Genomic DNA, 15,707 nt, shown 5'->3' with positions numbered 1-15,707 from the left:
CAGTGCCGTCTGTGCGTGTCCTGCTGGATGTACTGGAAGAAGTACGGCGGCCTGAAGATGCCGAGCAGAGCGGAAGCGCCGGAGGAGAGGACCTCGCCCAGTCCCGCTGCAACCAATGTAAGCTCCTTCACAACCAACGTAAGCTCCTTCACAACCAACGTAAGCTCCTGCAAACGCACACACACAGGCACATGCACACATTTTCCACTGACTTGGCCCAACATCACACCACTCCACACCACCCACTTGTGCCAGGTTTTCCACTACAAGGACCTGGGTAGAGTGGTGTGAAAGTGGTACTAAAAACTAGAGTTTGTCTGAGCTAGGTCTGAGCTAGGCCAAACAGGGCCAAACACTTTCAATAGACATCAAAGGGGGCTTGAGCGCCTGTCCTTTTATCCGTCTTGTAAAAAGTGCCCTCTCCAGACCATTAATGCAGTTAATCTTACTATGGTGAAAGAAATTGATTACGCTTGGTTCATTGTGGTATTAAGCACCAAGCTGCGACGCCTTGTGAGCTTGGAGGTCTGCTATTTTTGATATTTTCATCAAAAGGCCCTTTTTGAAATTTCAGCCCCTTCCCGCTCTAACATTTTCTACACGTCCCTGAACACACACACACACACAAAGCACAAAGCAAGGGAATGTGAAGAGTGTAAAAAAAAATCGAACCTCTGTTCGAAGTGGAGCTGTGTGTGTGTGTGTGTGTGTGTGTGTGTGTGTGTGTGTGTGTGTGTGTGTGTGTGTGTGTGTGTGTGTGTGTGTGTGTGTGTGTGTGTGTGTGTGTGTGTGTGTGTGTGTGTGTGTGTGTGTGTGTGTGTGTGTGTGTGTGTGTGTGTGTGTGTGTGTGTGCAACAGCACCCATCCCTTAACATGTGTGGTCAGAAAAGGTTACTGCAGGCTACAGACAGACACGGAGACAGACAGACAGACCCACACACACGGCCACATATAGGGAGCTTGTGTTCCACACAGCTCCAAAAACACACATTTGTGCATTTATGTATACATCATCATATACCGTTGTGCTCGAAAATGATTCAACCCCCTCTGAGAATTAGGTTTATTAGTGTAGCCCAGGGGTAGGCAACCTTAGTCACGGGTGCCAACATTGGCACAGGGGAGGGCGATCACTGGCACAGCTGGCAGAAGTGTGGGAGAGAGCAACAAAACATTATTATTATAATTATTTTTAAACATGGTCAATTAAATGAAGCTAATTTACAGCAAATGACATCCTGCACATAATTCTACATTCATTAACCCATTTAGGCCGAGGATTATTGACTGCTTTAACTATTGAAAAATAGCAGATATACAAGCTCACAGCGCGCGCTGCGAGCTTGTAGATCTGCTATTTTTGAAAAATCATGATTTTTTTTTTGGCAAGTCTTTGAATATATCTACTTAAAAGCGAACTTTTTAAACTCAAATATTTACTTCTGGGTGGTCCCTGGGACAACATATTTTGAGATGGGGGTCCGTGGCCAAATACCTGTAATTTTGGGGGTCCTTGACATGAAAAGGTTTGAGAACAGCATGATTTAGAGGAAGGATTTAGAAGTCGGGTTAAAGATCGAGGTCAAAGATATTCAAAGACTTGCACTCATTTTCACGATTTTTCAAAAATAGCAGATCTACAAGCTCGCAGCGCGGCACTCGGTGCCGCGCTGTGAGCTTGTATATCTGCTATTTTTCTAAAGTTAAAGCATAAAATAATGGTTAAAGTGGTTAAAATCTAACACGACTCGGGCGCGTTCCAGGTATTTGAGAGTTAAAACTCTGAACTCTGACTGGGGAGGGAGTCGGGGAGATAGGTGGGTTATTGCTCTGGGTCTAATGATCGTTATAACGATGTCCCACCAATCAAAATATGTCCACATATTTAATGGCGTCATTAAAATGTTTGTTGACACGGAACACTGACTATCTAGAAAATAAAAAACATAGCACTTCATTGATCTGATGCAACTATTTAAGCCCTTTATTAGTCGATTGCAGTTGATTACAGAGGTTTTCAGGTGTGATTAAAAGTTGAATAATTGAAAGTGAAAGTGGCATTTAGCATTGAATTAAACTACAAATATTACTTTTGCTGAGCTATTTGCATTGTTCTTGTTTGATTTATGTATTTCATTCCGTTGACAGTTTGTGAATTTAGCCAATAAACCAGATTTGTAGAGGGGGGTTGAATAATTTTGAGCACAACGGTACTTACTAGCAGTAAAAACATGGAGACCTGAGTCTCTTTTACAAGAATGAACTGACCAAGATGCACGAGAAAAAAAGACAGAAGAGCACATTACAATACAGAGCACAGCCATATGACGGACTGCTGAAGTTACTCACCAAGGTCAAATAAAATCGAAAAGAATTCAACAAAACAACAAAAATAGGCAATTAAAGATCTCAAAGCAGGAACAGCACCTGGTGAGGGCTTTCGCCGTAATCCTTTTCAAACTCCTTTGGGAAATTACGGATACCAAGGTAAGTCCGATCTAAAGCCCAAATAAAATCGACTCCTTTTTCACCTGCCTCAGTCCACAGTTTATAACACAACCAGGCGTTGGATCTGAGGTAAAAAATATAAAAAAGATTATAATTCTAGGACATTTTGTGCAAAGATAAGAAGGGAGATTACCAAGTAAAGCTTTGTAGATAAAAAAACATACCAGTGCTGTGCTCTTTGTGTGGACAAGGAAGGCCAGCCAACTATAGAATAATGCTGTGATAGCAGTCCTGTAAAGCAGGGGTCTTCAACGTTTTCAGCCAAGGAGCCCTTAGTCGAGACAGAGATGGAGCAGGGACCCCCACAAGTTACAACCCATACCATATAGTTCCATCGTTTGACGGCACATTCATCAGTGTATTTTGGATTCATGTCAATTTGTGTTTTCAGATATTTAACCACTTGAACCGTCAATACATAATAAACTTGACCTTTAACTCTGTACTTAATCTGCTCTTTTTTCCCCCTCTACACCAAACCCCTTTGCCAAAAATAGCCAATCTACAAGCTCACAAAGCCTCACAGCTTGTGAGCTTGTAGATCTGCTATTGTTGTGTCTAGTTCTCAGAATATGGACGCTAGGGTTCAAGTGGTTAATATAAAAAAGGAGAAATCCGGTTTTACAAATGGAACCAAATGGTTCCACTTGTACACTGTCAGAGTTAAGGGGAGACGTTCAAATATCAAAGTTTGAGCAACACTGTTCTAAAATATGAACCCTTGTAGGTAAAAAAACAAAGTACAGTGTCGGTACATCAACAATATAACAATTCATAGGAATATCAATCTAGAAAAACAATCACATGGGTAGACCACTCACCAGCAAAACAACTTTTCTAAAACCACGGCGGAAGCTAGGGAGTGAGTCTGTTGTTCTAAGTGCGACAGGGAGTTTATTCCACAGTTTGGGGGCCAGGAGGGCAAATTGTCTAGGACGAGTGGGTTTATGTCTTGTTTCTTTTTTTTTTTTTTTTTTCATTCATCTGATATCTCCATCTCTCTCTCCCTCCTCCTCCCTCCCTCCCTCCCTTCTCGCTCGCCGACTTCTCCCCCAACCAGGAGCCTCGTTCCCGGGCCCACGGCCCCCGCCAGTCCAGCCACATGGTTCCGGTGCGGAACAGCGGCAGCCCCAAGTCGTCCATGAAGACCAAGCAGGCCTTCCTGCTGCAGGCCACCCGCCTCACCAAGCTGGCCCGCCACATGTGCCGCGACGTCATCCGGCTGCGCCGCGCCGCGCGCCGCCCCCTTTGTGCCCATTAACTGTGGCGCCATAAAGGCAGAGTGTAAGAGCTCTTTCAATTCCTCCTAACTACTCTGCCGCAACAACACCACCACGGACACAACAGCGCCCACACACACACACACACACACACACACACACACACACACACACACACACACAGGGTATATGCATCATATGCCACTCATCTACACTGAGTGGCAAAACAATAGTCTGGGAGTTGATGGAATCGTGCACTTTACAATAAAAGCATGACATTTGAAACACAGTTGGAACATGCCATATGGAACATTTTATAGGGCCATCGCAGATTTGTCGTGAAAAACGTTCCTTGGGCTAAAAACGGACCCCCCACAAAACTATTGTTTAGAGATGAGTCATCACTTTTCACAGTTTTGAGGGTGCCGTTTTTCGTGCAAAACAAATGCTTGCATTGGATTCAGAATAAAACCCCTAGTTTGACCCCTCACATGCTACTTAAAGCAGATTTATTTTTTGTACTATTTTACTGTATAGTAAAGTCAATGAGAGCCCAACTTTGATTGACAAATTCGTGATGTTCCCTATAGCCAAAAATGATGCATATGGCATGTTCTAACTGTGACAAATGTCATGCTTTTATCGTTAAGTGCACAATTTTTTTGCCCGAAACGCTCAGACTATTAAGGCAGCGTGAAGCACTGGAGTTTGGAAGCTGACTCCTACTGACTCCTCATTACTCTTCCTAAGCACTGTTTACACTGTACAGCCAAATCCAGCCTGAATCAGATCTGTGTCACATCCAGATTGGAATCTGATTTGTTCCATGTGACCATTTAAACCAATCAGATTCCAATCTGGATGTGGCAACAGATTTGATTCAGGCTGGATTTGGTTTACCAGTGTAAACGGGGCCTTACTGACTTACTGTTTTTTTTTGCCACTCAGTAGGCGTTCCCGCATAACCTCCGGGTGCGATGATGTCAGGAGCATACCCTCTTTTCAGTACACACACACACACACACACACACACACACACACACACACACACACACGGACACACACTGACTCACAGCATCCCCTTCCTCACCCCGATTGCACCCCGACCCCCCCCATCCATCAACCCCCCCCCCCCCCCCCCCCCCCCTCGCTGCTCTACCCCTCCTCCCCTCCCCCGTCTGTCTCTCTGTTTTTATTATTATTGTTATATTATTATTATTATTTTTGGTTTTTTTTGTATTCTCCCTCAAGCCCCCCCCTCCCTCCCCAACCCCCCCAAACCCCCCTTGTTTCCAATAAAGATTGCCTTGTCCTCATAACTCTTGAGTTATTATTATTTTTTCTTCCATTCGTACTTTATTTTTTTGCTTTCGTTTGTGTTTTCCTGTTTTTCTTTTTGTTAACGGTTTACTTGGTGCGCTGTGAACCAAAAGGCCACGTTTTTTTGTGGTTTTCTATACAGTCCACATTTCATCATTGACAAACAGGGCCGTTTGTATAGGAAACATGCCCACACACACACACACCTACACACCCACACAAACACACACACGCACACGCACACGTATGGACTCACAATCATACCCACACCAAACCACGCGCAAACACACAACACATCCTATCCAATGCTCTTCCTGTTACGAAACACGCAGATTATGAAATAAGATAGAACCAAATATAGTAGTTGATCTGAGCCGTATATTTGCTAAGGTTAGGTATAGAGACTAGGAGAACGTTTATTTTAATAAGAGAAAAGCTCTATTTTGCACAGCACCCCTGGGTGCCCTGGGGGGCCGGCTAGCCAAAGTCTTTTGCTGTCATTTTAACGACGGTATCAAACTGTTTTCAGCCCAGGAATGTTTCAGCCTGTCAGATTATAACGGATGATTGCCTATATTGCTATAGATGATGGTCATGTTAGCCATGTAAGCTGCAGTGCGTTTCACTAATAGACTTTCAGCTATTTTGCATAAGGGCTTTTATTTTTTCCTGCAATTAATAATAGTACACATTAAGTACATTTTGATGGGAGAGGTTTTTTTTTGCACTAGACTAATGAAAGGCCTTTTTTTGTTTTTTTGACTGGCAAAACTTGAAAGAAAGGCAGAGGGTAACGGTCGGAATCCTTTTTTGAATCCTTCTAAGGCTTTTGAAAAACCTACGTTTCTATGTCAGCAATCTGGACAGCCATCGTCAAAGAAAAGGTCCTTTTCACTTAACTGGAGCTCAGTTAGTCTGTTCTTGAGAGACTACTATGTCAGTTGTTCTCAAACGTTTTCATGTGAAGGACCCCCAAAATTATATGTATTTGGCCTCAGACCCCATCTCAAAATATTTAGTTCCAGAGACCACCCAGAAGCCAAATCTGAGTTACAAACGTTCGCTTTGAAAATACATCTATTCAAAGATTTGCACACATTTTCACGACTTTTTCCAAAAATGGCAGATCTACAAGCTCGCAGCGCGGCACTCGGTGCCGCGCTGTGAGCTTGTATATCTGCTATTTTTCACTGGTTAAAGCATTCAATAATTCTAGGCCTAAATGGGTTTTAACTTAGTCGGGCATAAGATCGGTCTGCATCCCGGCTGTTGATCAGTGGTTCTCAACCTTTTTAGGCCCAGACTCCACCCTGACAAGCACTTGGAATTGTAGGAGTTGAGGCGTTACATTTAGTTCTCTGACTCTGTTCCACAGATAAATATTGGGTAAAATAGCGGCTCTGTCATAATGCAAGGCGTTGATAAAGTAAGCCATTTACCTTTCGAGGTCGTGGGTTGTTGGCTGATTTACCACTGTTTCAGGGTTGGCTGGTTTACCACTGTTTCGGGGTAAATCAACCAACCCTGAAACAGTGGTAAATCAGCCAACAACCCACGACCTCGAATGGTAAATTGCTTTTCTACCACTTTTTCCCATATAAATGAAAGAAAACAGTTGTAACTTGCAAGGATCTTTAGTTCGTTAATTGTTTCAGTGGGCGGGGTCCATGAGCCAACTCAAGGTTGTTGGCTTATTTACCACTGTTTTAAACCAATCAGAATCCAGTATTTGAACATGTGACTACAAAAAGTGGTAGAATCTGCTATTTACAATTTTTTTTGCCTCTTTCTTTAATTCTTTTAATGAGTTTGTCTTTTCATTGTCATCTGGGGACCCCCCTCCCTGGGGGTCCCGACCCACAGGTTGAGAACCACTGCTGTAGATTAGTCGACACTTAAACAGTCACGTGACGTCCTTAGATAAGGAGTCTTATTTTCTCCTAGGGATCGGGATCATGCATAACATCTCATGTCTGCTTGATCATTTGTGATCAATTACCCCCCCTCTCATTGCTCATTCCCTCCAACTTAAGTTCAAAGTATTAACGCTCGATTTATATGCCGTCGTACGACGTGTCGCTCGCCCGCGAAAGCTTGTGGATCCGCTATGTTTCCGGGGCGGGCGACACGGCCGCACGACGAATCATAAATCGGGCTTCATGCATCCGCCTCTTATCGTGATGTGATAATCCATCCAATAATGCCCCCGGCAACCATCTCAGAAAACCCTACCTTACAGGCTCTTTATACAGTATAGACCATGACATACTGTGTTTATCGCTGGGGTTTTTAATTACCATGCAGAGCCATTTCCCCTTTTCCTCTTTGCCTCTCTCTCTCTTTCTCTCTGTTTCTTGCAGTATTTTCCATCTCTCATATTTTTCCTACTTCTCTCTCTCCCTCTCTATCCTTCTCTCCTCTCTCTCTCTCTCTCTCTCTCTCTCTCTCTCTCTCTCTCTCTCTCTCTCTCTCTCTCTCTCTCTCTCCTCTCTCTCTCTCATCGCTCTGTGAATGTGAGAGCCGTCCTTAAAAAATAAAGTCACAAACCTGAAACCATCTTCTCTGAGTCCTTGTGCTTTCATGTGTCTGTGTACCTGTCCATCAAACTCCACCGCACTCACTGATTGGCCCGTTTTTGGCTCCTCCTCCTCCTCCTCCGAGGGACTTCCCCCCCGCCCGCCAAGGCACGCCTCTCCTCCTTCCCAGCATGGATTCTCCAAACCTTCAAAAATGCCTGCTGCCATTGACAAACCCTCACATTTCGTTGTGACAACATTTGATTTAACAGCGTTCTGTCTTTTGGGGAGGGGAGGCAGTGTGCATGTAAGCATGTACTTACATCTGCGTGCATGTGTATGTGCGTGTGTGTGTGTGTGTGTGTGACTGTGTGTGAGGGAGACTCTTATCCTGTATCCTGGTCAAACCATCTTCATTAGCAAGTTGGGATATGAATCACTTAAGGCAGGGGTCTTCAACATTTTCAGGCCAAGGACCCCTTAGCTGAGAGAGAGAGAGATGAAGCAGGGACCCCCACTACATGTTGTATAAATGTGTGATGCAGATTTTCAGCGATTTCATAGATAGAAACATAGACTTGTTTGACAGCACTGTCATCAGTATATGTTGGATTCATGTTTTTAGTTCATTTGACCTTACTCTCTGTACTTGGTCTGATTTTTTTACCGCTACACCAAACCTGTTTGCCAAAAATAGCTGATCTACAAGACCTCAACGCCTTGCAGAAGTTCTCCTCAGAATAGGGATGCGAGGGTTCAAGTTGTTAATTTAACATCACAAAGATTTGGCAGCCCCCCTGTAGTAACTCTGAGGACCCCCTAGGGGTCCCGGACCCCCTGTTGAAGACCCCTGACTTGAGGGCATGGCCACACCGCGCTTTTATTCTACCTATCTATGAGGGAGGATTCTGCCCCTGCATTTCAATGGAAATGGAGCGTTTATTAGCAGAAATCCACAAATGGCAGCAAACAGCTCCATTCCCATTGAAATACATTGGCAGATTCCGCCCTCGTGGGTAGAATAAAAATGCGGTGTGAGCGTGCCCTTAAAGGAGTAGTTCACCCACCAAAAACGACACATTTTCTATCAATTACACACCCCATGAAGCCTCAAATTCACGGAGATAGTTTTTATCACATTCCTGAGAATATAATTGGATGAGCGGGTGGCAGTTCCTACCGGAGACTTGGCTGGCCATTAAAATAGTTTTGGTTTCAAAAACACATCTCCATGAATTCACTGCTTCATGGTGTGTTTAATTAATAGAAAATAAGCCCTTTTTGGGGGTTTAAAGCCTACTTAATCTACCGTATTTTGCCAAACAGTAGCCCGGGCGCAAAAAATGATTTTAGTTTAAAAGAAGCAGGCGGCTCTTAGCAACATTTATTTGCATCTATTTGAATAACGTTTGATGTGCAACATGAGGTTACAGCCCCGGCTACCATTAGGTACCTGGCTACTATTTGCCCCCTATAAAATACTACGTTATGAGGAATAGTGAAAATAGACAATCTCCAAGCTCACAGTGTGTCACACAGTGCCATGGGTTGTAAGCTTGTAGACTGGCTGCATGTTATTGCTCTTCAAAAAATACTAATGTGGAAATGTCTTTTGAATCCTTCTAAGATTTTTTGAAAAACCTATGTTTCTATGTCAGCAATCTGGCCAGCCATCGTCAAAGAAAAGGTCCTTTTCACTTAAATGGAGCTCAGTTAGCCTGTTCTTGAGAGACTACTATGCCAGTGATTCTCAAACCTTTTCATGTGAAGGACCCCCAAAATGATATTTATTTGGCCACGGACCCCCATCTCAAAATATCTAGTTCCAGGGACCACCCAGAAGCAAAATTTGAGTTACAAACGTTCGCTTTGAAAATACATATATTCAAAGATTTACACACATTTTCACGACATTAGCAGATCTACAAGCTCGCAGCGCGGCACTCGGTGCCGCGCTGTGAGCTTGTATATCTGCTATTTTTCACTGGTTAAAGCATTCAATAATTCTAGGCCTAAATGGGTTAAAACACTTAACATTAATTGGGTCTGAATGGGTTTCGCTATATGAATATGAATGGCGTTCATTTTAAGAGAGGCCTTTATCAGTCCGGTGAGAACAAACCCTCTGTTTCTAATTGTGCAGAATGATGTATTTAACAGTGATAATCAGCTTGTGATCAAAGATACAACGGGGGAGGACAGGGAGATGAGTTCATGCATGGTGCAGTCCATACCAGTGTTCATTTTGACAGCATTTTTTAAATTTCGTTTAGTCATAGTCTTTTGAATGAATTTTCATTTAGTTTTAAAAGATATATTTTAGGCATCTGAAAGGTTTTAGTTTTAGTTGACTCAATATAACATTTTAGTGGATCAAATTGACCAAATAGTTTTTGTTGACTAAATATAACATTTTAATCGACTAAATTGACAGTTATTTTTGGCAGGCCTTGATGGCGTCATATTGACTGAGATTTCGTTGCAAGCTGAAAATAGCTAATATACAAGTTCATAACTCGTCGCGCTTGTAAATCTGCTATTTTCAGAGTGCAACACCCGAGCGCAACCAAACACAAAATGTCTTGTCTTTTAGTTCTACAGATTTTATTCTCCACTAGTCCCTCCCTAACATTTATGTCTAGTATTTATTTGTTGACTAAATTGTCGATATACTTTTTAAGTCAGCATATAGCTTAGTTTTTATTTAGTTTTGGCCAGTGGAAAAGGGTAGCCGACAGACTTTTTTTCGTCATAGGTCTTATGACGAAATTAACACTGGTCCGTACGATACTGTGATCCTGTGTGTGTGTGTGTGTGTGTGTGTGTGTGTGTGTGTGTGTGTGTGTGTGTATATGTGTGTATATCTGGTGTAGATATGTTAAGGGTTTCGGAGGGCCAGGGGACCCGACTGCCAAAACCCAGAACGGCCCCGCGGAGCACATTGACCACCGTACTGCAGTTCCTTGGTAACTTACACTCCTTGGTAGCGCACACACACACACACACACACACACACACACACACACACACACACACACACACACACATACAGTAGCTATATGAACATCCCACACATCCAGCCTAAAGCCAATGGTTCTCAAGGCTTTAATTTCACAGACCCCCAACGTTTAGTATAAGTATAAGATCATACACATAACTCAGAGAGCATACAAATGCTCAAATGAACATGTGTATGCTCCCTGAGTTACAGATATGTTAGGGTTCCTAAATATTAATCCTTTTGGGGTTTCCTCCTGTCAGACCTCACTTTGAGAACCACTGGCCTATTAAACAACCCCATTTTACAGCATGCCCCAAAGAACTACAACTACTGATTAGGATGAATCCTGACTTGTGCTGCCAGCCGCATTAAGGTGGAGGTTTTGTCTGAGCGGTGCTCCTGGAAGGAGCTAGGCTCAGGGACGTGCTGGGCCCCTGATTCAGCCCGGGAAAAAGAGTTGGAGAGGCCCTCATTGCGCGCTATGGAGAGAGATCTCTCTCTATAGCGCTGCTGCTACTCAAAGATTTGCCATTTCAGATCATGACAAGTGACAAGCCAGTGGGCACATGAGTAAAATTTCGTCATTGTCGTGTGGAAACCTTGTATGTCCAAAACCGTTTGTTTTGTATTTATCATTTTAAAAATGATTTAAACTAGTGAAAACAGCCGATCTACAAGCACACAACGCCTCGCACCGCGAGGCGTTGTGTGCTTGTAGATCTGCTGTTTTCACTACTTTTGTGCGATGGCCTTGTATGGTGAAGCAGGGCTTCAAAGACATTTACAAATTTGAAACTTGGAGATACGAGGTTCCTGCTCGACAGTGACGATTTACTTTGTTGGCTGCCCCGCCCCCAAAATGCAACGAAGGCTGACATTATTATTTTTTTCTTTTTCCTAATGGCTGGCCTGGACCGGCCGGGAATGAACCGGCCGTTCGGGAGTTGTCCCGCTTTTCCCCAATGGCCAGCACGTCCCTGGCTAGGCTCCAACATATGGCTTTGTCTGGGACACAAAGAATGGCCTACATCTTGGCACAAGGCGCTCAACGTTTGTTTTACGCCCACTAAATGTCCGGGCTCTGAAGCGTGGCCTACATTTCTGCACAAGGCGCTCAAAGTTTGTTGTACGCCCAGGGTCACACTGGCCAAGCTTCGCGGGGCGCTTCATGAAATGAACTCAGAGATAGCAATGGTTTTCAACCGGTGGTCCTTAAGGGGGTTCCAGAGGGCCGGTCCTCAGCTAAATGATGGAACCAAAATGGTCCCTTATAGATCTTTAACTCTTGAGAGTGTAAAATGAAACCAAATGGATCCCCAAGAGTTAAATTATTGTTAAACACCTGCATTACTTAAAGGAGCTATAGTCAACTTTTTCTTGAAAAACGGACGCTAAAATAAAAATAATGTTTCGAAAAAATATTATAAAAAAGATTAAGCTTCATATAGGCCTATGTTTCTTTTCAAAAATTACCACAAAAAGCATAAAATAATTATGAAATAATCATTTTGGCCATTGTCAGACTGACTTTGTTTACATCCCTCTTCTATTCTTTTATATGGATTGATAAGGGATATAAATAAAGTCGGTCTGACAATGGCCAAATTGATTATTTTATCATTATTTCACGCTTTTTGTGGTCATTTTTTAATAGAAACATATATATGAAGCTTAATCTTTTTTATAATATTTTCAAAACATTATTTTCATTTTAGTCCGTTTTTCAAGAGAAAGTTGACTATAGCTATTTTAATTTACAAGACGTCTACACAATTACAGAATGTAGAATTTTTATTTGGAATTATTGCGACCGTAGGTCGCACTTACTACAGAAAGCTCCACCAGGTGTCCGTGCGTCAGTCCGTCACACGTCACACGTCACACTTTTGCCCTGCTCATATCTCCGCAACCGTTGCCCCGATCCATGCCAGATTTTGCACACACACTCCTTGCCTGCCAAACTACAACCTCCAAGGACCCCCGGAGCTCCAGGGACCCCCAGGTCCCTGGGGGACCCCCAGATGTAAAAAATGACCAAATGTGCAAAAATGACCAAATGACCACCCCAACGGGGCTGCTCATGGGGAATTCCCGGGGACCACCGACTCCTTGTGCTCCAGAACGGATGCAAAAGTGGTGGCGCCCCCAGTGGAGGACCCCCTGCCACTGCAGCGCACATAAAATGCCCTAACTTGGCCTAGGAGCCACCGGGAGAGCCGGGGCCGGTACCTATTCGTCCGCCTCGGCGGCGCGGAGACCCCACCCCTCATTTCTCACATGGCCCTCTTCTAGCGCCACCATGAGGCCGATTCTTGCAAAACACATTTTTGGACACTGCTCCTCCAATTTTTGCCCTAAAATCACTCAACTCGGTACACAGTATGTCTACACTCATGTCATCAACATGGATCCGTCCACATTTTTTGGGGACACTGCTCCCTACTCTTTGTGTATACATGTGACCTACGGTCGCTTATCTCCCGATTAGGGAGTCTTACTGGTTTGTATCAGTCCTGTGGTACCACATCAATACAACATAGAATTGTGGACAAAATCTTATCCAACGATGATGAAATCTTATCCAACGATAACAAAATATTCGAAGTCTTTGGTTTGAGAGGCTAAATCTCATCAAATGGTGGTCCGTGGTTCAAATGGTGAATATATAATGGTACTTGACGTGAAAAGGGTTGAAAACCACTGTTTTATAGATACTGACAGATTATATTGTGTAGTACAATGTTTCTCAAAGTGGATTCCAGGGACTCTCTGGGTTCCTTCTGTAACTCTTGACAGTGTACAAATGGAACCAAATGTGGTTCCATTTGTACACTGTCAGAGTTAAGGGGAGTCCTTGAAATTTGAAAGTTTGAGAAACACTGGTGTAGTCAACAGTAGATGTTGGTTTGTTTCAGAGTCCCGCCCGGCCGCCCAGGCTCCGCGTTCCCACCGCACGCCGGGCCTGCAGGCCCCGCCCCCTCGCCGCCTCCTCTCCTCGCTCCCGCACGGGCCCCACGGCATGCTGGGAAAGCGCAGCTACCACCACCACAGCAGGGCGGAGCCGGAGAGACGCTCAGGTATACCCATAATACAATGCATAAAAGACATAAATGGTGCGTTTAGGGGCGCCCACTGGCCTAGCGGTCCAGGCGTATAGGCTACCACATGGGCTCTGATGCCTGGCGGCGGGTCGTGGGTTCGAGTCCCGATCCTGGTGGCCTTTGCTGCGTGTCACTCCCCCGTCTCTCTCCCCATTTCTTGTCAGTCAAATGTCCCATCAATAAAGGCATAAAAGCCCCCAAAACAAAAAATAAATAAAGAAATGGTGCATTTATATTGCACTTTATTCCAAATCGCTTTGCATAGATTGTGCATTATACATTCACCCATTCACACACACACATTCAGGAGGAAACCATGCAAGGCACCAACCTGCTCATCGGGAGCAACTAGGGGTTCAGAGTCTTGCTCAAGGACTCTTTGACACTAACTCTGGGGAAGCCCGGTATCGAACTGGGAGCAAAAATCCACAGGACAAAAATCCACTCGTCCTAGACAATTTGCAGAATAAACTCCCTGTCGCACTTAGAACAACAGACTCTCTCACTCCCTAGCTTCCACCGTGGACTGAAGACTCATCTCTTCAGACTCCACCTAAACCCATAGCACTACTGTAACACTCCCCTTCCCTCAATGACCATACATGAAGCTAGATAGCATTTTTAGGTTTTAGAAGTTTTTTTTACTGATTAGGTGCGTGGTCTACCTATGTTATTGTTTTTCTAGATTGATATTCCTATGCATTTGTTATATTGTTGTTAATGTACTGACATATTATCTTGCTTATTATAGTGATGTGTATTACCTGCTTATTGTAATAATAATTGCTTTGGATTAAAAGCGTCTGCTAAATGCCTAAACTGTAAACTGTAACGGGCGTTCTCTTATCTTACCTCTGCTGTTGCATCTTGTGTTGCAGAGAACCCGGGTTCGACAGCCGGACCTGTCCTGGTGAGTACAGTGCACTTCAACAACCACTCACTGGCTAACAAGCTAAATGAAGTACATTTATCATGTACTGTGTTACTAGGTACAATTCTGCACTACTTTTACTTTAGTATGTCAATTTATCAATACTTGAAAAACAATACTAGAATATTCTTCTACTTTACTGTATCTCAGAGGCAAATATCATACTTTTTTACTCCACTGCGATTCTTTGAAACCTTCAATTACAAGTGGCTTGTAATCGTGTAATAATATGAACTGATTATTATAAAACATACATTAACCACTTGTCTTAAGCCCTATCCTCTATTCAAAAATATTATTTCTATATTGTGGTACTGCTACTTTTAATTAAGTAAAACCTCTTGAGTTCTTCTTCCAACACAGCAAGCTCCTATCCTTGAACAAGCACCACAATTATTAGTAATTAAAGACCAATTACCTTGATTGGTGATTATAATTAATTGGAATCTTTAACCCATTAAAACTGTGTCATTTTAGATTTTAGAAAGATTTAAAAAATTGCAGATGTACAAGCTTGCAGCGTGTCGCTTAGTGCCGCGCTGCAAGCTTGTACATCTACTATTTTATTTTTTATTTTTCGTGACGGCAGATGCGTCTGGTTTCCAGGCTACATGGGCCTCAGGTCTTCTTAATGGGTTGATTGACCAATTTACCGTGATTGGTGGTGATAATGAATTGGAGTGTTTTGATTGGCCCCCCCGCAGCACAACGGCCGCAGCAGCGGCGGCGGAGGCAGCAGGGGAGGAGTGATGATGAGGAAGAGACGTCCCAACTGGATCGACGCCCCCGATGACAGCTTCTTCCTGGTCACCCGGGAGACCAGGTAGGCGTGCGTGGTGGTCCTAAAGCCTGACAACTAGAGCAGTGGTTCTCAACCTCTGGGTCAGGACCCCCAGGGGGGGGGGGGGGGGGGGTCGCCAGATGATTAGCTTAACGTGGAACAACATCAACAGTAAACAAACCATAAAGTGTAAGTGTATAGAGGGTATCTGCACGTTTCTAAAGTGACACTTTAAGCACTTTTTAGTACCTCTCTAAAATGACAAATTAAACATTGGCCAAGTTGTCAAATATTAGTGTCAGAAATTGTGAAAATAGACGATCTACATG

General features: G+C 43.6%; 1 pseudogene across 1 annotated transcript; it reads left to right on the top strand.

The window, feature by feature from the left end:
- Positions 1-6: 6 nt before the first annotated feature.
- LOC308280870 (metastasis-associated protein MTA3-like) lies at positions 7-15,424 on the top strand (annotated as a pseudogene). Its single transcript has 6 exons — positions 7-117; positions 3,569-3,792; positions 10,438-10,530; positions 13,481-13,642; positions 14,545-14,576; positions 15,302-15,424. The product of its transcript is annotated as a metastasis-associated protein MTA3-like (transcript).
- The last annotated feature ends 283 nt before the right edge of the window (positions 15,425-15,707 follow it).

Source organism: Nannobrachium achirus (assembly GCF_963921795.1).
Source record: "Nannobrachium achirus genome assembly, contig: SCAFFOLD_657, whole genome shotgun sequence".
NCBI lineage: Eukaryota > Metazoa > Chordata > Actinopteri > Myctophiformes > Myctophidae > Nannobrachium > Nannobrachium achirus.
This window is presented reverse-complemented; position numbering and strand designations above follow the sequence as displayed.